Below are 26,104 nucleotides of genomic sequence, written 5' to 3'. Positions count from 1 at the left end.
AATGTATATGACACCACTGCTCTGAGCTATCTGAATAAGAAATATTTTGCTCCCACAACTTTCACAAGGTGTTCTCTCAATTTCTCTGTAGACAAATGTATATTATTGTTTACCCTATGTGAATAGTAGATTGGGGAAGGTGGTCAACAATTTCCTTAGAGAGCTGGCCCCCTCTGCACTTAATTACAGTTCTCAGAGTGGAGCGGGGGCAGGGAGAAGAGAGACTGAATGATTATTACACTTTAATTTAGGTAAGGCTTTCCCCACCTCTCAGTATTCACAGAGTATAGGCAGATGTGGGTATGCCCCAATTTCCATTTGGAGCTAATAAAAAGCTTTGCTATCAACTCCAGACATGGAATGGAATCCAGCTTTGAAAACAAACCAGCCCTACATGTTCGCTGTGTGTGTACTACTCACTTGACAGGTAAGACTATAGATTTCCACAAGTACCTTTATCTCCTTGCAAAGAACAATACAACAGAGGTTTAGCTATTTTCTATTAATTAACCCCAAGGAAGGTCTAGCTGGAAGAAGGGATTGCACCATAAAGCAGGGAGAAGGAAAAAGCCACTGACCAGCCTTCTTGATGTTACTGATTAAAGTGGTCCCTCTGAGGGGTGACTTTTCTTCCTCTTTTAAAAATGTGTGTGCATGCAGACAGTGTTCACAATTAGTCAGCAATATATTGGCATAATAACAGCTTTTCTCTTACAAAGGGCATGTCACAGGATAATTCAGCCAAAGGTGAATCAAAATGGCAGTTTTGCTTTAAAACAAAGCCTAAACATATCAGTAAAAGTTGTCATTAAGCTCTTCAGAGCTCTTCTGAAGATTGTACCTTCTTCCCCTGCATCAGAAAGAATCAAGCTGTACAAATATAATTGCCAATATACTTTTGAAATATGCATTTTGCTCAACTGGCAGTTTATGACCTTAAATTATCATGAGATAAAAACCACAGGCTGGGTTCCATTGTTCCAACACCTCCTTCTGTTTCTCTGTAAGTACTAATAAGGCGATAGAGTTGACACCTTGCCCTGTATTCAGGTCTAAACTGACCCAGGGCTCAGCTCTACCTGACTTCACCCCTAGAACTTATATTCAGTGCCAGCTCTGGCACATATGGACTAACCAGAGTACCTCTGAACATGGGCAGAGCACCTTTTGTTTTCATTATACAGCAGAGTCTTCTGGCCTCTGAATAAACACAGTACATCCTACACATCTGAAGTTAAGTGGCAGGGCTTCAAGAGCAGTACATATAAGAGTGGAATGAGTCCAACACAACCTTAAAAAATAAAAGTTAATTATTGCATATATGACAACTCTCCTTTCCCCATTCCTCTTCTCCTCTGCCAATTCTGACTTGATAAATCCAAGGCTGTTTCCCAGCAATACAAAACATAATGGGAATCCATGTATCTTACCCGGAGCTTCTGGGAGAGGACTGCAGAACATAGCCCTAAGCCAGGAGTAGAGAACCTTTTTCAGCCTGAGGGCTGTATTTCTACCTGGCCCACCTGCCAAGGACCAAGTGTGTGGAGCCAGAATGAAAGGCAAAAACTAAACGTGCTGTTATTGATTTCTACCTCTTTTCCCCATTGCATCCTATTAAATTCATTCCATTATTACTTCCCATTTTCCCCCCGCTTCAGTATTCATCCCCCCCGTTTGCCCCACTGCACCTAAGCTGTATCAGGTTGCTGTCCTGAAACAATTCACTTGCTCTGCACTGTTGACTTAACTATTTTTGTCAGGGGCTGGAGTGGCAAAGCTGGAATATTCTTCGTTTCTGGAACATTTGTATACTCTTCAGGAGAGATTTTATTTAATATTGATTACATACTGCCCTGCCACCTAGCACCGTACACACAGGGCCAACTATCACCGACTGCCCTGTGGGAAAGAAAGGAGAGCGAGAAGAGCAAAGAAGTCACTGCAGCCTGGTCCAGCCAAGCTGCTGTTACACAGACACAGACACACACACAGAGACAGACAGACACAGGGGGGGGGGGAGAGGAGAGAGAGAGTTGTCACTACAGCCTGTTCCAAGTGGCCTGGCCTTCCCTCCCCTCAACCAGGGCCAACCACCACCCTGTGGAAAGGATCCCAGCAAAATGAGGGAGGCAGGCAAAGACACCATCAAGAGCCTGCTCTTGTTCCGGAGCCTTATGGCCCATTATATGTTGATACTGCTTACTCGTAAGCCACTTTGGAAGGACTTGCATCCTAAATAAGGCAGGATATAAGGAAATGCATTTAACAAATAAACAATTCCAGGGTAGTTTAGACAATGAAAATATCAAAACAATAAAACCACATTATTATTTTTAAAAGCACTAAATAGCAGGCGAGGAAAGAGCAAGTTGGAAAGATGTTTAAATGCCCAAAATCTAAAAAGACTGAGAAGATTGCTTGGCACCTTAAAAAGACTAGGTTGGCATCAGGCAAGCCTCCCATGGGAGGGTGTTCCATAGATGAGATATCATAGCTAAGAAGGCAGTTTCTGTGGTTGTCACCTGCTTTACTTTTAACTGTGTATAAAACTGTTTAGTTTTAAATTAGGCATAGGGACCCTCTGGTCCTCCAGATGTTGTAGACCTACAACTCCCATCATCCTTGAACATTGGCCCTACTGGCTGTGGCCTATAAGAGTTGGAGTCAGACAACATCTGGACAAGTACAGATTCCCAACCCCTGCTTTAAATTAATTCTAACAAATTGAAAAAAGCTTGGAACTGGCAGAGCTCTTTTAACACTTGGGAGGTATCATCTGAAGAAACTGTACCAGCCAAAATCCTGGCAGCTGTATTGTGTGTCAATTGAAGCTTCCAAGCTATCTTCAAAGGCAACTCCAACTGTAACACATTACAGTAATTCAACCAGGTTACTAGGGTATGAATAACTGTGGCCAGACTATCCTTATCCAGGAGAATAATCAACTGGAAAACCAGGCAAAGTTGCAACAAAGAACTCCACACTAGTGACAACATTAGATTCAGAAGAACCCCCAAGATGCAAACCTGATCCTTAAGGGGGGGGTGCAACCCCATCCAAAACATCTCCCTGAACCCAGGGAATTATCTACCTATAGTACCTCTGTCTTATCAGGACTGAATGTCAGTTCATTGGCCTTCATCCAGCCCATCACTGATTCCAGACCCCAGTTCAACATTTCTACAGCTTCAAATGAAAAGGAAAAATAGAACCAAACATCATCAATGCACCAATGGCATCTCACTCCAAATCTCTGGATGACTTCATCCAGCAGCTTCATATAGAAATTGATTTAAAAAGCATAGGGGGTCAGACAAGATGGAACCTTGTGGGACCTGATAGCACAAATGCTAAAGGGTTGAACAGAAAAACCACCTGCTGGAAACATCCCTACAGGGAGGATCAGATTTTTATACAGCCAATTTGAGGCATTTCTACACTACTACAGTGGTGGTGATGTGTGTTACAATGAATATACAGCTGTTCATTTCGTGTGTGAGATCCACCAGGTAGTGGCAAATTCAGAAGTGTATAGTCCCTTCATGACAGTCATGCCATGTTCCGTCATAGCCATAACCCCATACAGCTATGCCCCCTTTCAAGATTATACAACTTTCTAAGATTATACAATAAAATGAGCTTTCAGTCTCTTACTTTATTTGGAGTACTTTCCTTTACTAATGCATTGCAATATCAATGCAGATCTCCCCGTGTTGCCTTTCAGCTAGATCTACTATGTTCTGTGCACTTACATAGGCAAATGTACTAAGATGCTATAAGGTAAGGAACTTCCTTTGCTGAGTTTCCCTTCTTGGTGTCATACTAAACTCAGAGTAACTACATTTAGGTAGAGCTTGTGAGTTTTAAGTAGAAAACCTATGCATCGAAATTCCTGATCCTAACCTCTAGAGTTGGCTGCATCACACACACTTTTATCCATATTAATTTGCATTTTACGCTACCATGCATGGCACACATATATAGGTCATCATTAAAAGCTGAAACACCATCACACATACACAAACACACTTTTTCCCCATACACACATTTTTGCTCTCTTTCCAGTTGGTGGAAATCACAGAAGGGGAAAGTGCTTTTGCACTTAGGTCCTGCTTGTGGGTTTCTTGTTCTTAAGTCCATCAGCATGAAAGGGGAGTGCATTAGGTACTGAGAAGAGTCTTCGCCGTGGCTGACTTGCCTCCTTTCAGTCTGATTGGCTCCAATCAGCAGTAAAGGACTCTGGAGATATACAGACCCTATTGGGACCCAGCTTCCCAAAAAGTAAAAGGCCTGTGACACACACACCTAGACCCTGAATGACTACACTACTGGTGGGATCCAGACATCTTCAGTCAGTACTGTTCTTCTACAGAAGGGGCACTGCACTTTCCATCCAGGAGATGCCACCTGTAGCATGCTTCAGATGCTTATTGAAAAAGTATATTTTCATCTGAGCAGTTCCTGACTGTTGATCACTGGATCATACTGTTTATTTTTTAAAGTATTTTATACTCAGTTGCAGGTTATTTATATTATCTGTATAGGTGTATTGAATTGTTGTATATTTCAGAGCCCTTGACTATTTGTTCTTTGTTTTAGAGTCTTTGTAAACCACTGTGAGGTATTTTATATACAGTAAGAGGTCCGTAGGTTGCCTAAATAAATAAAACAAAATTCTTGAACAATTATTCCCATTGCTCTTCTAAAAGGAACACAGTTGTACAAACATCAATGAGCTCAGTTCCACAGAATTTGTGACACCAGCAGCAATCAATGATGCAACTCGAGTCCTCCCTTGCTGCTGTTGCTTATTAAAGGTTGAATAGTTCCTATTGTACCACATCAGCCCAGGACTCAACACTCAGCTAGCCCTTTTAAAAGAAAACACTGAAAACATTACCCCACCCAATAAGCAGAGCCCCAACCTTTTAATTACATTTTTTCTTTTCAAACCGTTATTTTGATTTCTTCAAGGCTGTATGTTCCCCTTCTTTAGCTGTAGAGCACACATCTGTCCCCCACCTTCTGAAAGCAGTAAACAGCAAAACCTCAACACAGGAAGATTGCCTTACCCACTCCAACCCTCCCGAATCCATTACATGGATTAGATATCATGCTACTGCCTTAGATTGAGGACTTCTGGATTTGAGCCTTTGGGCAATTGTCCCACTTGAAGCATTCACTGATTCACTTGGAATTGTTTTCAAACTAAATATTACTATGGGAGAAAATAATCAGCAAGATTCCCCAGGTATGCACACACTGCAGCTATATTCCATTTATAATTTATGTTCTGCCACCATGAGTATCAGCAGGGGAATAGGTACAAATTTACTTTAGAATATATATTGGTTTAACGTTTTTTCCTCCCTACATATATGTCCTCTCCAGCAAAATGGGGCTTTTAAAGATAGCATTCCTAGGACTGTACATAGGTGCTAAGCACCTTGGACAGCTTCTTAAAAGTTTGGACTAGAACCTGGAGTGGATTCCACTGCCCCACTGACATGGAGCTATCAGCCACCACTGCTCAGCTGTGCCATAAGCTCATGTGATAGTTTTAGGCTAGAAATGGGGGATCTCTGGCCTTCCAGCTCCCAGTCATCTCTGACCATGCTGGTGGGAGTTGGAGTCCAGCAACATCTGGAAGGCAACAGGCCAGTCATGCCTCTCCCCACAGCACGGAAATAGTAGTACATGCCTAACTTAAATTTTAAGGATTCTTGAGAGCAGAGCTTGGAAGATTACTTTTAAAAAGTAATAAATTACCGTTACAGTTACATGGCCCAAAAAGAATAGTAATTACTGTTACAATTGCAATTGCTCTGAAAGTAACTGATTACTTTGCTTTTCCTCCAAAGTAATCACTACAATTACATTTCAGTTACTTTAAAAAAAAGCCTACAAGGTGCTGGCCTTGGCTGCTGCCTAAAACAACATTAAAAATAAACAAACACATACAGAGGTAGTAGAATAATTATTTTTATTCATAAGATAGCAATGGTGGTCTCTCCACTGGTAAGGGTGGTGGGGAGGGAGGCTGAGGCCACTACTCAGATCTTTGCACGTCAAACCAAGTGCGACACCCCCCCACTCAGCCAGCCAGCATAATCTCTCTCACTTAACCACCTCCCAGACCCTGCTCTGCCACCAACTAAGGGACACTCACTCAAGCAAACATTTTTCCCTGAGATGCATAAAAGTTAAAATACTGCAAATGCAACCCAGTAGCCAGAGAGGGTGGTGGAGGCCACTTTTTGTGCCATGTGCAAACACAGTATTCACACACACACACGTTGTCATCTTTCACCTCCACAGTTCTTTATCTCCATTCTGCTGCTGCCTCCTTCTCCTCCTTTATCCATGTCCTTGACCTCCAGATCCTTTTACCCTCCACTCTATTCTTCACCACCACTATCTGTTTTTTTAAATAATTGTTTTCTCCACTCCACCCCGTCTCACTCTCTGCCTCCTCCCTCGTCGCCTCCTACCCATCCACAGAGCATGAGGAAAGAGCAACACTGCACAGAAGCCCAGTTTGAGGCACATGATTTTCATCTACAAATCAGAGGAGCAGAAGACTTCCCCTGCTCCCCCCCCAAGTAATGCCCAAAAGTAACTCTGGAAATGTTACAATTACTCCACAAAAGTAGTAAAATTACTCCTAGTTCTATTACAATCAAAATGTAAAGGAATTACCCACTCATTACTCAAAAAAGTAATGAATTACAAGTAATTTGTTACTTGTAACTAGTTACTTCCAAGCTCTGCTTGAGAGTATTAGGAGACTATATTTTCACCCGGTATTTACACTACACTTTTCCCAAGCACTTTTCAAGGCAAAATGTGCTTCTGAGAAAAAACACGTTTTGCCATGTGACCCTGGAGACCACTTCCATGGCTGTGGCCACCCTCAATCCATTCCTAAATAGAGGAGAAACTATTCCATATTATGGTAGCATGCCCAAATGCTTGCTTCATCTGGGTGAAAATGCTTCTCATGAGAGGCTCATTGTTCCTATCTACAACAAAATGTATATAGATGGAGGAATCTGTTCAGTAAGCAGGGTTTTCCAGAAAAAAATAATCCCATGCCAATTATAGTAAATCTGCATTGGGTGATTTTCAGGTTGCATTGGGGGGGGAAATCTGATGTCCTAGTGATCCAATTTAGCATGTTACTTCTATTTAGCAAACAAAGCTAAAAACTTTGAAACTGCCAAGCTTGCCTAGTTTTGTATTTGCAATGGGCATCTGTTCATTGTTACTAATGAACTTATTAAACATAATTTTTCCCATGGAAAAGTAAAGCACGAGAAAAATGTCCAGAATTTTTTTGCCCTACATCACTGATTCTCTTACCAGTGGCAGCAACAGCAGTAAAAGTAGAGTGACTACATGCTAAGGAAAGGACAGGGGCCCCTGTACCTTTGGCACTTGCATAAAGAAAAGGATTTGGACAGATAGAACTTGGCATAAAGGAGAGAAAAGCTGCATTTAAAAGAAAGGTGCAACGCACCACTCTCCTTTGCATCTGGTCACCCAATCACAAGGATGTAGATTGGCAGGACAGATTGCTTTAACATTTACTTATTCTTGGCTTACCATGGCTCACATGACAACTCATAGAACAGATGTGTGCTACAATTGGTTGCGTGCTAGGGACATGCATGGGTGGCTTGAAGCAGCTCAGTTTGGGATTCTAGTTCCAGAAGCAAGCAATAAAGACAGGGCATGGTGTCTCTGAATACGCAAAACAAAAATCCAGGGTAGAAATTAGCTATATGCCAGCTTAACGCCTGAATACAATGAACAGGGATTTATGTAATTTCTGCTCACAAATTTTGGTACTACAATCAGCTTCCATGAAAGATCTTTATTGCCAGGGCAAAAGATACCTTGCCAGGACCATCCAAATTGGAAAGCAATGCTGAGTTTCTTGTAGGGGGGAATGTATGAAGGCGCCCCAGTTCCCCAACATTAGGCTTTTAATAGTATAGACAGGTTGCAATGCCCAGTGAAAAGGTGCAGACAGTTTTTAGTGGGCCTCACTAAGAAAACTGGGGCACATAAAAGAGGATTCTTCTCCTATTATCAAGCCTTACCACTGGAAAATAAATCAGCAGACAGCAATTAACAAGGTGTAAAATAAACAGCCTGCCACCTGCCTTAACAGTCCCCTTTCTCCCTTTCAAATAAGTCAAGGTCTTGACGCTGCTTTCCAAATTGGCAATGGATATTATGTATGCATTTATTCCACAGCTGTTCTTCATTGCACCCAACATAACAAGCTTACCAAATATGGTGAAACTTTTTTAATTTTAAGCAGACTGTAAGCACTGCATTTAATGAAATCAGGGGTATAAAGTTAGCAAATATTAACTGTGACATCTCCAGCCACGCTCCCAGTCTTAAAGTGCTATTCCCCGTCTGTTCCACTTCAGTAATTTCCAAATTTGCCTCACAAAAGTTGGAGACAGAGAATGGCTTGGATCCTGAGCAGCTCTTCTGGAAACCAAGGAATCCTCAGTGGCCTCAGTGTAGCCCAGCCTTCCTCAACCTGGTGCCCTCCAGATGTTTTCATCTACTAGTTGGGGCTGATGGGAGTTGTAATCCAAAACATCTGACGGGCACCAGGTTGGGAAGGCTGGCCTTGACTGTTGTGACTTGGACTAACAGGGAGTGGGAGTAGCTTGGAGGAAAATATCCGCATTCGCTGTCAAAGGGACACACATATGTTGGCCCTTTCCTTCGGAGCTCCACCACTATGCACAATACGAGGGAGTGTGTGTCAAGGATCTGCAAGGGAAACTGCACCTCCTACCGCAAAAGCTTTGCAACGCCTTGTTGTAGTTACGGAAAGCCAAAGACTTTGGAGACATCAACTTTAATAATTATTTTCCTGTCTCAATATAATAATGGCGGTTCTATTTCACCTCCTGAACAGTTCCTTCAGCGTTGTGCATTTCTGAATCTTCCTCTCTGCCTTTTTTCATACGTCTTCTCTTTATATCATTAAAGGGTCAGCACAACAGTGTAGCGGGGGGGCAAACAAGGGCACTGCCCCCCAAATTATAGTTCTGCCCCCCCAAATGAAATTTCCCTTCAGTGCCCAAATTTCTAGGATTGCGGTAACTTAAAATTCCAGTTGAGCTTTTAGAAATACAGTTTAAGCATCCAAAGAGAGGGGCAGAACGAAGTTACCAAAGGAATGTGAACACAGCAAACGTAAGAGTTCAAAGTGAGAATGAAGTGAACACAAATCTAGATGGATGGGGGAGGCAACTGGCAAACCTAACGTTTTGCAATTGAAGAAAGAAAAGGCAGGAAGGACAGCATTGGTGTGCACTGCAGAGGATCTCCCCCTCCCCTGTAGCTGGTGGGTATTGTTAGTGCATCTGGTGGGTGTGCCTAGGCTTTGGGGCCTAGACTGTGCAGCAGCCTAGCCGAGTCCAGGGCAGAACCTGAGAAGCAGAGATGTGAGTGAGCTAACTCTCCAAGGCCAGGAAGCCTAATGACCTTACTAACTGAGCCCAGGCAATGGGGAGCTGGACTACTGTGTGTATGGGCATGTCTGGGAGGCATTTCTTCCCTAGTTTGTTTAAAAGGTTGAAAGGATATCCTTTGATTTTTTTCAAGCTGGTTCCATTTCAAAATGGTTTTGAAGAGTATAATGTGACTAGAGCCTTAGTTGCAATAATTGTAAACATCCACCCAACTGTGCAACTAATCATTATAAATAATTCACCTTATCTAACTTTTCTCATGGACACTTACAAAATAGGGTGTGTGAGATTTGCTGGTAGAGCCATCAGAAGCGGCGATAGCTGGCTGGCCCAGGTCCTTTCTATAGAACAGAGGTTGTGTGCATGTACAATTAATTCGAGCTCCTGTAGTTCGAAGAGAACTATAATTCCTATGTGAAGCTATCAAGCATTTCCTTATGAAAAATTATATTTATAGATATCAATTTAATTTTTATAGTGAAACTTCTTTGCCATGCCAGGAAAGCAGGTAAGAGGAGACCAGGATAGTTCCGGGAAATAGCTGCCTCAGGAAAACTTAACTCACAGTTCACGAGCTCACTAAAACATTGTACCTGCACGTGGAAGCCTTTCCATGCATGTACACGTTCTATGTTGCAGGACTCACCTTTGGTTCATCTCCAACTGTGTGTGAAAATTCATTCTCAACTTTGTCACAAGTGCTGACACAATACAAGTATTCAATGCTTCATCAGAGAAAAGCAAACTTGGTAATCTTGACTTTTGCAAGTAACATATTTCAAGGAATTTCAAGTGAACAGTTCCTCTACAACAGAGTTTGGAAGATTACTTTTAAAAAATAATAAATTACTGTTACAGTTACATGGCCCAAAAAGTAGTAATTACCGTTACAATTACAATTGCTCTAAAAGTAACTGATTTTACTTTTCCTCCAGAGTAATCACTACAATTACATTTCAGTTACAGGCGGGCCCCGCTTATACGGCAGGTTTCATTCCGAACCCCCGCCATAAAGCGGAAATCGCCGTAAAGCGGAACCCCATTGAATATAACGGGGTGCTTCGCACAAAAATGACATGAAAATGACGCAAAAATGACGCAAAAGGGCAAAATCGGCTTTAAAAACAGAGAATCAAAGCTGCCGCATTAGCGGAATGCCGGGAAGCGAAGCACCGGGAAGTGGGGCCCTACTGTACTTTTAAAAAACTGCCTACAAGATGCTGGCCTTGCTGCACATCTAAGTAGCCTAAAACAACATTAATAATAAACAAACACATACAGAGGTAGTAGAATAATTATTTTTATTCATAAGATAGCAATGGTGGTCTCTCCACTAGTAAGGGTGGTGGGGAGGAAGGCTGAGGCCACTACTCAGATTTTTGCACGTCAAACCAAGTGCAAACCCCCTCACTCAGCCAGCCAGCATAATCTCTCTCACTTAACCACCTCCCAGACCCTGTCCTGCCACCAACTAAGGGACACTCACTCAAGCAAACATTTTCCCCTGAGATGCAAAAAAAGTTAAAATACTGCAAATGCAGCACAGTAGCCAGAGAGGGTGGTGGACGCCACTTTGTGTGCCAAGTGCAAACACAGTATTCTCTCTCTCTCTCTCTCTCACACACACACACACACACACACACACACACACGTTGTCATCTTTCACCTCCACAGTTCTTTATCTCCATTCTGCTTCTGCCTCCTTCTCCTCCTTTATCCATGTTCTTGACCTCCGGATCCTTTTTCCCTCCACTCCATTCTTCACCACCACTATCCATTTTTTAAAATAATTGTTTTCTCCACTCCACCCCGTCTCACTCTCCGCCTCCTCCCTCATCGCCTCCTACCCATCCACAGAGCATGAGGAAAGAGCAACACTGCACAGAAGCCCAGTTTGAGGCACATGATTTTCATCCACAAATCAGAAGAGCAGAAGACTTCCCCTGCCCCCCCAAGTAATGGCCAAAAGTAATTCTGGAAATGTTACAATTACTCCACAAAAGTAGTAAAATTACACCTAGTTCTATTACAATCAAAATGTAAAGGAATTACCCACTCGTTACTCAAAAAAAGTAATGAATTACAAGTAATTCGTTACTTGTAACTAGTTACTTCCAAGCTCTGCTCTACAAGTATACAAAGAAATCACGGCGCATTAGACTTTATTAACAGTTCAGATCATTACAGTAGGATAACTTGCACAATACACATTTCCTTCCTAGTCACTGATAATTTAGTTTACACAACTACTTTGCATGTGGAAATATTGGATTTTAAATTGAGTTGCTTTTTTGTAAACGTCACAAGTCATAATTCCTAATTAAAATGCAAAAATTGGGGTTTATTTTTGTCATTGCCTAAGAAACCTTTTCGCCAGAAACCTCTTTTATAGTGACCGATGCCCCAACCCTTCTGCCTCCCCAATTTTTGTCTCTGGTCACCCAATGAAAATTGTCCTGGGTAAGCAGCAGTCCAGCAATGAGCACAGACTGTATCAGACTTTGTTTCACACGTATCCAGACACAAGAGCCTCAGCTGGCCTTGCTCCTCAAAGTGACAAGGCAAGAAGCAGCATGCAAAGAACTGAAGGGCTAGCTGTCCAGAATTAGATGCCAGGACATTTCAAGCTCTCCGTCATTAGACGATTAGCACAAATGGAAGAACACACACACACATTTCTTTTGTGCCTGCTTACTTTCAGCTGTTGTTGACAGGCAAAAATCTGATAAATCAGAACTTTTCAGTTATGCAAAGAAACAAACATGCCCATTTCTGCTATCTAAAGGCGGCACAGGAAAACAAAAGCATTTACGAGACAAAATACATTCCACTCCTCGAAACAGCCAGCGGGGGGAGCACATACACTGAGGCAGTGCTATCTTGGGGCAGCTTCTTACATGACGGGAGAGGAGACTACAACTCCCTACACTATGTGCACATGGTGGAAAAGCAAATACATTTGCCACCACATAGCATGCGGAGGAGCCCCTATACCTGCATCTGCATCAGCAGTCTTTCCTGCATGTTTGCTGCTGATTTGCCAATAAGAAAGGGGTGCCAGCTACACATCAACTGATGCACCAGGGGGTTTTTTTGCATCCAAAAACCATTAAAGGGAGCACAAACCATGCACTAATTAAAAAGGTACAAGCAATTTATGCTACTAGTGTGATCTAAAGTCCCATACCGTCCCTTTTCCTTGGTCATCGTTTTGCCCATTTTTTCACAGCTGAAGCCTACACTAGAGAATTTCCTTCAGTACACCTGAACACCTTGATAGTTTTGCTTGTTGGCAAAAAGCTGGACATTCTGGCTACTTCACCAAGAATCCAATTACTTCTGAATCCAAGCCAAAGGCTCGAGCTGCCCCTACAACTCCCATTTTCTCAGCATAAAACTTATTGGGAGGTATCCAAACACCTGGGTGCAGATGCACAAATTCAGTGATTATTCATTAGCAAACCAAATACCCTGAGCTTGCAATTCCAGGAAGTATACTGGAAATGCAAATATCATCCCCTCAGCCAGTAAGGGACTGGAGCGAAAAAGAAACAAAATGGATAAAGAGTGTTGGAGGTGCAAAAACCCTTTCGTGGCAGGCCAGATCCTTGAGCAACAGTGCCAGTAAATCCTCTTGCTGCTGACTGAGGAACTTGGAATGGTGGTTTTCAGACTGTGTTCTAGAGATCCCTGGTATTCCTCAGGAGCTTATCAGGGATTCCTCAATTATAACTTCAATAGTGGGAAACAATGGTCCTAGAATATAACTTGCCTAGATAACTTGCCTATACCACTGCCAATCTTCCCTACACTGCACAGCCGGGGTACAATGTCAGCCAGTGGTGGCTGGTGTCCACTGGGATAGGTAGGACAGAGGGCTGGGAGACAAACAGTAGGTGGAGTCTGGGCCAATGACAGGCAAGAAAGCAGGCAAGGTGGGGGGTTGGCTGAAGGTTATTGGGGCAGTGCCTCATTCGCCCAAACAGACCAGACCAGCCTCCATTGGTGTCATAGGTAGGGTGCAGGCTTTTTATTGTGCTTACCTTACCTTTGAGGTGGCCGAAAGGTGTTTAAGTGGGTCCTCTCTTTTTTTGCATTCCATAAACCACCTCACCAATTGTCTGCACTTTGCAGCCTTCCTGGGTGCCCAAGTTTCAATTAAAGCCCAGGGAAATCATCATGAGGGAACTTCCCCCATTAGGATTCTTCAGATAGGGAAGCATGGATAGCCAGGGAGACTGCACAGTGCCCAAAAAATGTATACTGGAAAGAAAAGAAGATACACCACCTTTGATTGGCTCACAACAATAAAATAAGATACCTAAATTCTAAAGTGCCCTGAGAATGAGACGAAAAATGCAAGCCTCTTCTGCACAGGAAGAAACTTTTGGGAAATCAAATGACAAGTTTCAACACCAGTTTAGCCAAAATGTGGTTTGTCTGAATGTGTGAACCCAATGCAGCAGATTAGCCTTGGGTTATTTTCTGGCAACAATCCACAATGTGAAGCTATAGTTTGTTGCTGGCTATAATGCATTGTTTTACATATTGTTTGGTGATATATCTGAAACCAGCAGCCTTGCTTAACCATATATTGTTGGCCACCCCACCCCAGATATTTGCCAAGCTACAGAAGCACAAAGCAAGAGCAGATGGAAGAACCAACCAAACTTTGTAAAAAGAAGCCATGGCTTGTTTGCTTTTCTGTGAGATATCTCATGGTTTGTTGAACAAGGTTACAAAATACCAGGGCTTAACATTATGTATGAATGTAGAAAGTCCATTTTGCAGCATAAATGAGAAAATTAGTCCATGAGGAAGAAAGATGTATCATACCTAGCCCCACATCATGACAGTTTATAAAAATCAGTTTAAAGGTTATACAGCCACTTGAATCACTTAACAGGGTTTCTGAGTTTAACCAAAGATGTCATCACTGCCCTACAGATTGATAACTGCTAAATGAGAAACTACAACAGGGGTCACTAAGCCTTTTGGACCAGAGGGCACATTTCAAAATTTGAGAGAGTGCTGGGGGCACCAGTCACAAAATTGCTGCCCATGGAGGCATGGCATTATACAAAATTAGCAAGTAGTCTTGGTGAAGTTTTCCTCATAATTGTATTTCCATACCAGAAAATATTTAACCTGTTGGATTTCTGCCTACCATAAAGCTGTTAAAGGCACAAGAAGCCTGTTTTTCCCCAGTGCCAAACCTAAACTAAACCCTAGGCTGCCATTCTGTACCCATTTACCTGGAAATAAGCCCCATTAAACACAAAGAAACTTTCTTCTGAGAAACATAGGTACCAATGTACTGTAAGTTGAATACAGTGGATTCTTAATGAGTCCCTGGTCTTTAGTTCCTGTAAAGCAGAAGACAATGCTTCTTTGCAAAGTTTTCACATTTGCCTTTTGAAGGAAGGAAAATTCTTTAACATTTTCCGTCACTTTTTGTGTAGTGATGTTTGCAGAAAATAATTTCTGGGCACTATGTGATCTTAGGCAATCCCAGCACAGGGAAGATGCATCCTGGTTGCTAGTGAAAAAGAAGAGCAAACTATGGAGATTCCAAAGACTAGTAAAAAAGGCAGAAGCAGGAAAAGTGCACTAAAAGGGAGGGCAAGGCAGCAGCTCTTTAAGACCCCAGGGATTACTTTTGCCTGGTGTCCAAACAAGTCACTTATCAAATCAGAGTTCCTATTTCACTCATTGGCTAACAACATTGACAGGCAGGAGCAGCCAGGCTAGTTAATTTCACATTAATTGCTTAGAAGGGTACCTGCACATTTTCTGCTCCATAATTTTCTTTCAAGGAGAACTAGAAACTTACTTAAGAAAGAAAGGAAGGAAGGAAGCTCAGATTCTGGACTACCTGCTGGAGGTACCACTGAATGCCTTCGCAGGCACAATGGCATCCACAGGCAACAATGTCTAAAAAGGCATATTTGAGTAGCTCTGAATAGAGAAGGCTGGTCTGTTAAATGAGGGGTGTTTAACAATTGACTGCAGAACTCCATGAGCCTATTTGTAAAACTTCTTACACACCCAACTTTGTCTGACAAGCAGCTCAGTCAAGTAGCCTGTCCAGATGCATAAGTTAGCAAGAGGTGTATGCAAAATACAAGCATTTCAAGAAAAAAACAAAGTGCAAATAACTGATCAGAAATCGATCCCTATTTCAAGCAAACATAGCTATTAGTTTTGCCACACAGCACACACCTCACAGTCTATTGCATTGTATTTCATCAGTCTGATCCATATGAGTATCATGCATTCATAAATAAGAGAAATAAATTCTGACAATTGTCATAAAATGTAAGGCACATAAAAACATTTTGCAGTCTCAGAGAACAGCCCGAGGTCAAAAGATCAAGGGACTATCACTTCATCAGAGTGCTAAGAAGACAAGAAAGTGTGAAACCTCTGTGGCTCATTATTAATAGTGCTTGCACTTGCAAAAGCAGAGCGAAAGATGAATAAATGTAGGAGTGAGGGTTGGCATTGGAAAGGAGAAAATCAACATACATAGAATGTTTTAGTGACCCACATTAGTGTTACAAAGGAAACAACATGCACATGACACAGACCGTCTAGAAGATAAAGCAACTTACAAGGCTTTTATGAGACACAGGCTTGCTCAGGCCGGCTATTTCTCTACACATACACATACCACATCTAGGGCAATAGAGAGCAGTCAGCCAGCAGAGTCATCTCTGACTACCCTTGAGAACTACATGACTGCAAGACACAACGTCAAGTGCACATATTGCAAGGCACATTAATGCTAAGATCTAGTGTGTTTACCTTAACTGTATGTATGGTCAAACCCTCCCCAGCCAAATAACTTGCTTGTTTATAGCCAGCAAACCAGAATATGAAAGCATGGCTTGAAGCTGGCTTATAAATCTTGGCTTGTGTTAACCATGATTCCTGTTTACATCTACATCCACTATCTTGGCTTTATCCTGGTTTGTTTCAGTGCTCTGAGCCAGACATTCACTTAGCTACAGAGGTACAAGGCAAGAACAGTTTGAAAATGAAACCCACGTTAGGCAAAACAAGCTGCTGTTACTTTACTTGTCTGCACTGCTTACTTGGATTTGTTCAACAAACCATCACTGAGCATTCTGTGCTAAGACAGACATCATGTGGTCACGAGTAACAACCTTTCAATTTCAGATTTTGTAAGGGTTCTTGCATTTTACAGGTTTGCAGACGTTTAAAGATGTGACAGAAGTATTAGGCCTTTATATTGTTCACCTCAGTGCAGGCCATATGCAAACAAATCAGATGCTGAAAAGATATTTTACCTGTGTGAGTTTCTGCAAGACCTGCTCCCTGCATTTCTGGCTAATTTCCACCTGGCCTGGAAGGGTGGGGCCCTGTCTCTCTCCAGCTGCAAAAGCAGCAACTGCTGAAGAGGCCAGAGACCATCTACCTGTGTGAGTTTCTGCAAGACGTGCTCCCTGCATTTGTGGCTGATTTCTACCTGGCCTGGGAGGGCGGGGCCCTGTCTCTCTCCAGCTACAAAAGCAGCAACTGCTGAAGGGGCCAGAGACCGTGTGTGTGTATGTGTGCGTGAACCTGCTGCTCGGGATGTCTATAGACTACTGGGGTTAGTTGTTTTTTAGTTGTTTTGGGGGTCAAGATTTAATTTTGGAGATTCATTTTTGCTGTTATTTGGACTATAGCATATTTTTGTTAAACACTGTTGTGAAGTGTGTGGGGATTGTTTAATTGTATATTGAGATGTTCTCATTAGTTTGTTTATTATTGTTTGGCTACTTATATACTGTGTATATTTATATGTTAAACATAAAAATGCTACTTATTTGCTGGGAAATTGAAGATTTTTATCTAGGCCTTTTTATAAAGTGTTTGGTTCTCTTATTGTGACACATTTAAATGTTTTTTCTTTTCTTTTAATAATGTTATTTGTTATTTAATTTTGAGAATTGCATTATTGTATTTATGCTTTATGATGTGTTATATTCATGTTTTTGTAAGCCGCCTTGAGGGCCTTTTGGCCATAAGGCGGGATATAAATTTAATAAATAATAAATTTATTGAGGATCCTCATGCATAGAAAGGTGCTCTTGTGGCCTTTCCTTTGTCTTCCTATGATCACTTACCTGTGAGAATAACTCCAACTGAATTCAATAGGTCTTCCAAGTTAACATAGCTACAATCAAGCTATAACAATGCCAACATGGTTTCTGATAAGTAATTAGTAAAATATTGATCTCCTTTGACCTAAATTGCTGCATTATGAAGCTATAGGAGTTTGGTTGTCTTAATCAATAGGACCATTACAGTTTTACTTGATGAATTTCATAAGTAATCAGGAACTTAACAAAAGGGTTAATGCAATACCCTTGGAATGAAATATGCACCAGAGTTTGGGAGAAATATAGATAGGCGGAATTAGTGTTTGCACCATGCAGCAGCATCTAGCCCATATTACACCATAACACAATATTATCTTTCAAGCAACCATCTCCAAGTTTCCACTCAGTTCAGCTTCAGAGAGGGAAGCTAGAAAGTGTTTTGCAGTTGAAATTTGAGCCAAGAGAGTGCAAGAAAGCGCTGTGAGGTGGCAGAAGGTAAAGCAGTAGCACTCTATGAATACCTGATGCAGCATTAGATGTTTCGCTGTCTGCTATAGCAGTCTATTTGCATCCACCATGCTCTGTTTATACAAAAGGAAAATAGACTATCATACTGCTCTCAGTCACTCAACATGTAAGCAACTCAAGATACTCCCTTACAGAAAAATCCTACTTGGGTTTACTTGGAAGTGATCCCAATATGCTCAATGGGACTTGTTGCTCAGCAAAAACTTTTAGGGCTGGAGCCTTAAACAGCATCTCCCCTTTTACATTCACTTCAATAAAAATCTTTCAAAACTATATAATTTCTTCAGGACAGCTGAAGTCCTAATGAAGGATTACAGGATGACATTTAAGTTTGTGAAAACTTCAACAACTAAAGAAGAAAAATAATATATTGGTTCACAAAGACAGCACACAGCAGTTGCTTCTGTGCTCGCTGCCAATTCAATTCCCTCTGTTCACAGCTAAAGACAATTACTGTCCTTGGGAAAGCAGAGGAGGGAAAATTGTATCTTCATTAGCACTAGAAGTCCTAAAAATCATGTTTCAACAGTCTCAAAACCCCATTGCTTATATTGGTAGCGTGGGTTCCTCCACAGTTCAAGTTGAGGCTGGAGTTTCTGCCCATCAAATCAATAATCCATGTTTTCAAAAAAAAGTTACAAAAGACGTATTAACATAAGCTGTGCATTAAGGGACAATTATTTATACACAGGGCAGTAATGGCTTGTATCACCTCACATCAGGGGCAGCGCAAATGCCATTTTTAGACAAACTAGCACTTTAATAAAAGTAATACAATACTAGCAAACTTAATAAGGATGGCGAAGCAGCACATTCTTTTTCCGATGCCAATACAAGTCATACAATAGGAGGTAAAGTCCAATTCAACACAATTAGCTAACAACAGTACAGCAAAATACAGCCCCACAGAGTTCCATTTTCAATGCATACTTTATTAGTTCTCTGTTCCACGTGCAACTTTCCACAGGGGCCAAAATCCAAAAGCTACTGGACTGAATTCTTGCAAAATCTGTTCCAGGCAAGAGGGTGTAGGGACATAGAAACAGGATGGAGATGGCTAAGGAATTCCCACAGGTGCACCTGCTTATGCAGAGGCATAAATAAAAGAAAGAAAAAGAGTGGTACCTGCTGAAATTCTTTCTGGACGCAGCCAGTCATTGTCCTCCTTTGCTCTGATGAGCCCAGTGATGACCGGTTTAGGCCTCTTGTTTTTTGGACAGAAGAAAACATCCCAACCCTAAAAGCCAGTGTGATGCTAGTTGTTAGAGCAGGGGCAGTCAACATGGCATTCTCCAGATGTTGGACAACAATTCCCATCAGCCCCAACCAGCATAGCCAATGGTCAAGGATGATGGGAACTGTAGCCCAGTAATTAAAATATCAATTCTGCACCTGTGTGGTTTTCCACATTTACTTCTTTGAAAATCTGGATTCTGTGTAAGCTTTTACACAGTTCAGCTATATTCATCCAGTTACATCCACGAAGGTACGCTGTCTACTTTCCATGAGCAGATGCTATCACCTCCACAAACTCAGGGGATGGCCTGGATAAGGAGCTGTATTGCATCCAGGTTTTGGGAAGCCTTCATGAGTCTACCTCTTCACTGCCACATGTCCTTGCGGCTCTCATCAATGGAACCCTTGCTGGGGTATACTGTAGGCTCTCATCAGATGCCCAACCATGCCGAGTCTTAACGCTGGCCCTGACAAGGACTCTCCACAACTCCCCTTACCCGATCGTTCCAGTCTAGAAGACATGACTTTGTTGGACTCTTCAGATTTGAAATTCTCACTCCCAGGGCAGGCCCATTCACCCCCATGCCACAGGAGCCAACAGCTGCAGAACAAGGCAACAGCCCGTTAAGGGCACAGACAGTTCCTCAGAGGGGGTGGGGCCAACAGCAAGACTAATTTGGCCAACGCGCAGAAGGCTTGTTGCAACTTGCTGATACAACAGTTCCTCTGCAGCCTGGGCTCTGTCCAGGGCTCTGACCTTGCCTTGCCTGAACGAGATTCTGCCGCATCTGTTGGCACGCTAAAAGGTACTACGGCTGTTGACCTGCTTCCCCGCATCTCAGAGACCAGATGGAGCAGAACAGGAAAGGTTCAACACCAGCACCTGGCTCTGTGGGTACAAGCCAGCTAGAATCTTCGGTCTATGCAAGGGTTCTGTCAGCATTCAATCCCCCTGATGGTTTCCCAGTGGATAGGTTCAGGGTATGAGTGTGGTCCTGCTGCTGTTTCGTTACCCTAACACTGGCATCCTTAATCCACTCACAAGTTCCCTTAAAATAAGTGGAACTACCCACTTAGGACTAGCGGGCTCAGTTTGCTTATATCCAGCTGTATACATATGTGTATTTTGGCTTTTGGGGGATGCAGGCACTCTCTTTCTCCGTCTCACAGAAAGCATGATAGAAAGTAGAGTATGTGCTTAAGTGTTTTGCAGAAGCATGACAAATGTCACCCTTTTGCTGTGGTGCACACAAAGGAGTTTTGTTGGCTTGCTTATTTTCAGCTTCTAAAGAAAAAAATAATAGATGAAAAATCTTTATTCCCAGACATTTGCCCTAGGTACTGCAGGACCTTTTTATCAATACAATAGCACAACATTAACTAGAGCGACTAGACACAAGAAAATGAATCAAGACTTGGTGCATGCAAGTCTTGAATGTTAATGACTGTGTGTATTACAAACAACATGAATAATTGTTAAGAACTGACCTTAAGGAACCACTCAGGTTTAATGTGCAGCTAATTCTGGTGCCTCTTTTAAAATGTGTTAATTTTACTTGCAAGGTCTGTTTCTTTAGAACAGGGATGGTCAATTTCTGCATTCCTCAGAGCTGCTTACAGCAGCAGTCCAGAAAATGGAAGCAAAGTTTGCAGCACAACCTAAGTCCTTTCCAAAACGGTTGCCAGCTTGTTTTCTCCTCTCTTTTTTTTACTGGTTCTTGTATCTGCTTTTAACAACAATCCAATATGCAGAAACTGGCACAGGGAGAAACAGCTGGCAAAAGCTCCCTTCCTTAATTTCTGTTAGAAGCAGGAATATAGTCATCCAGGGTCTCAGACCCCTTACATTTTTGGGAGCAAGTCACAATTTCTCCAGTATCCTACAAGCCAATCAGCATGAAAGGAGTGTGTTAGCCACTGAGAAGAGTCTTCTAACATGCTTCTGTGTCCTTTCCTGCTGATTGAAGCCAATCAAAGTGAAAGGAAGTGAGTCAAACACTGCGAAGACTCTTCTCAGTAGCTAACACTCTGCTGTTTCCTACTTATTGTCTCCTAGGGATGTCTGTTGTTGTGGGAGAAGGCATTAACAAGGATATCATTCTCAGCCCTGCAGCAAAAAAAGGGGGGTATCGCTGTGACTAACATGAAGGGACCCAACACTTCTGAATTTGCCACTACACTATTGGTTAAAAGCAGGTCCAGTTAGAAGTCCAGAAGTCAGGCTCTATAATAAAGTCAACGCTACCTTGTGATAAGAATGTCACAGGTACAGGGTGTTACACTGAAAATCCAAAGGGAAAATGTGAAATCTCTCTCACATGCACCCCAATCCCAAAAAACAATCTTCCTTGCAAACCAAGTGCAAGTATTTTACTACATCTGCATCAAAACGTAGCAGGATGCCTTGTGTGAAGCGTGTAAAATTAAGCTGAGGACCAGATCTGGCCCATGAGACTTGTTGACCAACTCTTCTTTAAAAGCACTTCATGCAGTATTCTAAATAACTACTTGCCTGGTCACATGAATAATATTGGCTTCCAGGTAGGAAAGCTTTTGCAAAACTGAAAATCATAGTCCACATGTGAGCAGTTTTATACATGTGGATTTCTTGGCATGTCTGACTTATAGACCCATGCATGTCCACTTGGAAGTAAATCCATTTAAGTTTAATACACCGATAGCATTAATGCCTGCAATCCTATACACACTTTTGTGGTAGTAAAGGATTGCACTCCTAATATAATGTCACACATATCAAATTGAATCTGATTCTAATGAACCAGCAATCAAGTAATGAATCAGTCCAACCCAGGGTTGGGCTAGATTTGGATATATTTTTATGTCTTTATTTACTCCAGCCCCCTTTCCACTGGCAATTCTAGTGAACTACTGAACATCAGTAGTACCCACACACATTTCTCATTTAACTTCTTTTATTTCCCCCCTGGTTTGTTCCTAATGCACACTTCATGCCAAGATAGCGCTGCAGCTACCCCCATGAATAAGGGATTACAGAAGAAGCTGCATTTTGAAGAAGAGGCATTGTACCTAACTCTTTCTGTTCAGGACAACAGAAATAGCTGTTGGATCCTGGAACTGGCTGGACCATCACTTCAATGCTGGCTCTCCTTCGGTTTCTTGAAAGATTTTTTGGCTTTGCCAATAATAAATAAACCTGATCCAATAGCAGACAATCGATGGCTGAGCCCAAAGATAGCCTCTGTGGTGCAAGACAGTAACAATGTGGGGCAACACACCCTGATGGATGACCCCATGCAGTACTGATTCTTAGAGTGAATGCAGCCATTGGTCTATGTCTATGGTCCAACTTGAGTGCCACTTTGTGATTATTTCTAGTGACCCACATCAGCTCCAGAAAGCAATGTGTCAATTAGGGAGATACCACCAAAACAGAGGAAAAGCATCACCAGAAGAGACAAGATGACACAATTTGCGTAACATTTGCAGGCTAATTAATATGTAGACATGCACATTTAGATAGAATACAGCACATCATATTTACATAGGAATACAAGGCATCTCATCAGGTGACCTGTGTGCCTACTAACTCTGCTGTCCAGCTGCTAACTACTGATGGGCAATCCAAGGCACCCCTATGCACCCTTCTGACTCTTTATCAGACTTAAGACTGACTGCTGCACAATAATGAAGGTAGCCTAATATGTTACTTAACAAACAGACTTAAGAGATGTGAAGACCCAGAAAGAAATTTAAAAGGGGGAAGGGCCATTTGTTTTGTTTTGTTTTTTTGCAGGCCTTTTATTTAAAGCATTTTTACCCTGCCATTTGAGGACAATTTTTTATGCATCTGACTAGGCCTCAGAAAAGACTCCCAGAGCAGCTTACAAGCATGCTAACATACATGACACAGAAGGAAAAAGGGATGCGGAGGGAGGGAGGGATAAAGCAAGCCCATGTACCAGGTCTTAAAGTTACCATTCTTACTGGAAGGAAACAATTTAGGTAGCCTGATGCTGCTAAGTGACAGTTGAGGGGAGGTCAAAAGGCAGCTGGTCTTTCAACAGAGGCTATGGAATCCCTGCTTCAGTTCTCTCCCTCTGATCTACAGTCTTTACAAACCACAAAGATGGTGTTTACTCTCACAACATACACACAATCAAGGAATAAATCAAAAGGCTGGAGAAATTAAAGAAAGTGCTTGGAATGAGTCAGGGCCTTTCCATATCTATTTTACCAATTGACTAGAAGTGACAAGATGAGTAGTTCAGATGGACAGCTTCGGGAGTTCATTATTCACAAAAAACCCAGAATTACCCAAGAGTAATCCACAATAATGGTAACATTCAGAAACCAGTGGGAGAATATTTAGATTTCCCAGAACACTCTGCTGCTGACCTGAAACTTGACATTCTCCAACAAACAAATTTCAAAAGGAAGACTCCAGCATGAAATAACCGAGTTAGAACTAATGATAAAATGTGATTTCATTGCTTAGGCTTGAATAGAAGCAATGGTCTCCTATCTCACTATATAGTAAAACTGAAATGATTGTGATCATCAGTTGCTGCTGTTGTGAATGGTCACTTTGCTCTGCTCCTTCTTGTTTACACAGAGCAAGGGCAACAAAATGTTGCAGCATTGAGTGTTCTTGATCCAGTGTTCTAACCAGCCAGCCATTCTCTCAAGGATACCCCATTCCACCCTGCCACACTTTCTTTCTCCAAAAGACACTTGGTGTTCTTTGGCTAGTGACCATGCTCAGCCCACTTTCAGATGTGTGTGCGTTTTTGTCTCCCCTATGTTTAGGATTTTTTAAAACTGTACTTCTTGCAACCCTTGGGGTTCCCCCCAAGCCTGGTGCCACCTCCATCTTATGGCATGGATGGTGCCATTTTTGTCTACATAAGGATTGGCAGTGGAAGAATGAATTCACTCGTAGCATAAAGGATTGTCACAAACTTAATGTTTTGCCTATTCATTACCATTTGACCTTATTTTCTTTTCCTCTATACCAGGGATGGGGAATCTGCAGCCCTCCAGATGTTGCTGGATTAGAACTCCTATCATTCCTCATCACCAGTGGCCTGAGACTGATGGGAGATGGAGTCCAATATATGGAGGACCATAGGTTCCCATTGCTGGTCTAAACATCCCTGCTAACTTAGGACAGTTACCTTTTTGTGCATCTGACTAGACCTCAAAAGCTTATGCCATCTGTAATAAAGTTATTAAGGTGCTAGGAGACTTGTTTTTGCCGCAACAAGAGCCTTCTCAACGTAAGAAAACGAGAACAACCCTGCTGAAACAGAGTAAAGTCTTATCTATCCAGCATCCTGTTTTCCACAGTGGCCAACCAGAAGTCCACAGTAATGGGAAAGGGAGTATAGTTAGCACATTCTTGGATTCCCTGATTCACCAATGGTATATAGCCAGTATACGTCCATTACTTGGCAGGCTGGGCAGGGGAAAGAAGTGGGATAGGAAATCAGTCACTCCTCAAGCTGCAGCCCTTCACACAATCACTCACATCCTTGTGTGCAGCAGCTCTTTCGTCCTCATGGGTAGCCTCTGCTGCACTTTGACAAAAAGAGCAGTGATCCTGTTCCCCACCCACAGGATATATGGCTTGAACAAACCAGTCTAGGATGAGACAATGGGCGATATTGAACACTAGTCCTACTCAGAGTAGACCCACTGAAGTAAATAGACAAGACTAACTTAGGTTTATTGATATCAGTGGGCCTACTCTTCCCTGAATACAACCACATTACTCCCACCCCTCATCTAAGGCCATTCCCATTAGCCTCAATGTTGCCTCCTTAGTGATAGCCTTCCTAGCTATTGGGCAGCAGTGGCTGATCTGCGGCCCTCCAGGTTTAAAATTCCCATCGTCCCCAAGTACTGGCCATGCTCGCTTGGGCATATAGGAGCTGAAGTCCTGCAACATCTGGAGAGCCACAGGTTGGCCACCACTGCTATAGGGAACAGTTCCTTTTATTTACCTCTCCCAGGAAGACTTTGATTCTCCCCTGCCCAAGTGACACCAGATATTCTAAGTGACAGTGACATCAAAGTGGCAAACTACCTTGGATCTCTGTTTCTAGACCAGGCTGGAGTGGGAGGAAGGGAACTGGTGCAGACACACACCACTCCACCCAGCAGGTCACACTCCCCTTTTCTCATCAACCACCAGCTTGCCTCCCCTTTTAGGGAATGACACACCTCTTTAAGAAAGTCTGTGGTAAATAACCCTTACAGCCCAACTCTATGCATGTTTACTCAAAAGTAAGTCCCAGTGAGTTCACTCTCAAGTGTGCACATGGCTGCAGCTTTAGATAAATATTTGCAGAATGAGAACCAATCCCACTCATTTCAAATACCAAGCATACTCAGAAAGGAGAGATCAAGAAATATAATAGTCTCTCTTTTGGTCTTTGCCTGAAGACATACCAATAGCTTGGTGAAATGCAGAACCTTACAACTTGCAAATCTAATATCCTATTCATTTGTTCTTCCTCCTGCAACACCGCCCCCCCCATGATTTATAACGCTTCTTCCCTAATAAATTGTTGCCATTGGATACGATCCTGCAAACATTACACGCTAATCCTCCTGAAGCGGGAACATTCTGTGCTAAATACAGATGTGAATAAATCTCACCCTTTTAAAGGAGTCTCTCAAGTATATTCGGTACACTGTGGCCAGAGAGGACACAAGCCAAAGTTACTCTAGACCACACCC

At 42.3% G+C, this 26,104-nt stretch overlaps 1 protein-coding gene across 4 annotated transcripts in view; it reads right to left on the bottom strand.

The window, feature by feature from the left end:
* The window catches only part of TSPAN4 (tetraspanin 4), a 937,220-nt gene that overhangs the window by 909,141 nt on the left and 1,975 nt on the right, over positions 1 to 26,104 (bottom strand). The window lies entirely within an intron of this gene.

The sequence above is a fragment of the Rhineura floridana genome, chromosome 2, assembly GCF_030035675.1.
Source record: "Rhineura floridana isolate rRhiFlo1 chromosome 2, rRhiFlo1.hap2, whole genome shotgun sequence".
Classification (NCBI taxonomy): Eukaryota; Metazoa; Chordata; class Lepidosauria; order Squamata; family Rhineuridae; genus Rhineura; species Rhineura floridana.
This window is presented reverse-complemented; position numbering and strand designations above follow the sequence as displayed.